The 378-nt window shown below is 64.8% G+C and overlaps 1 non-coding gene across 1 annotated transcript; it reads left to right on the top strand.

Moving 5' to 3' along the window:
* The first annotated feature begins 16 nt into the window (after positions 1-16).
* Positions 17-180, top strand: LOC121939318. The gene has a single exon (XR_006105441.1). It is a non-coding gene; the product is annotated as a U1 spliceosomal RNA (small nuclear RNA).
* Positions 181-378: the final 198 nt, after the last annotated feature.

The raw sequence follows: 378 nt of genomic DNA, 5'->3' as shown, positions 1-378 counted from the left end.
CCCAGCCTCCCGCTTCATACTTACCTGGCAGGGGCGATACCGTGATCAAGAAGGTGGTTCACCCTGGGCGTGGCTCAGCCATTGCACTCCGGCTCTGTTGACCCCAGCGAATTCCCCAAATGTGGGATTCTCGACTGCATAATTTCTGCTAGTGGGGGACTGCGTCCGCGCTCTCCCCCGACCGTCATGTTGAATGCAGCCGGCCGCGGCTCGCCGCCGCGTGCTGACGGGGAGGTGAAGCGCCGCGAAGCGTCGCGGCCCTCCGTCCAACTGGTTCGCTCGTGGGCCCAAGCTCCACGGTGCTTCGTTTGCTCTGCCGTGCCGCCGAGCGGGCGGGGAATGTTAAACCGGCACGGCGATTACAACCGCGCCGAAGCC

Source organism: Plectropomus leopardus, unplaced genomic scaffold, assembly GCF_008729295.1.
Source record: "Plectropomus leopardus isolate mb unplaced genomic scaffold, YSFRI_Pleo_2.0 unplaced_scaffold45095, whole genome shotgun sequence".
Taxonomy (NCBI): domain Eukaryota; kingdom Metazoa; phylum Chordata; class Actinopteri; order Perciformes; family Serranidae; genus Plectropomus; species Plectropomus leopardus.
This window is presented reverse-complemented; position numbering and strand designations above follow the sequence as displayed.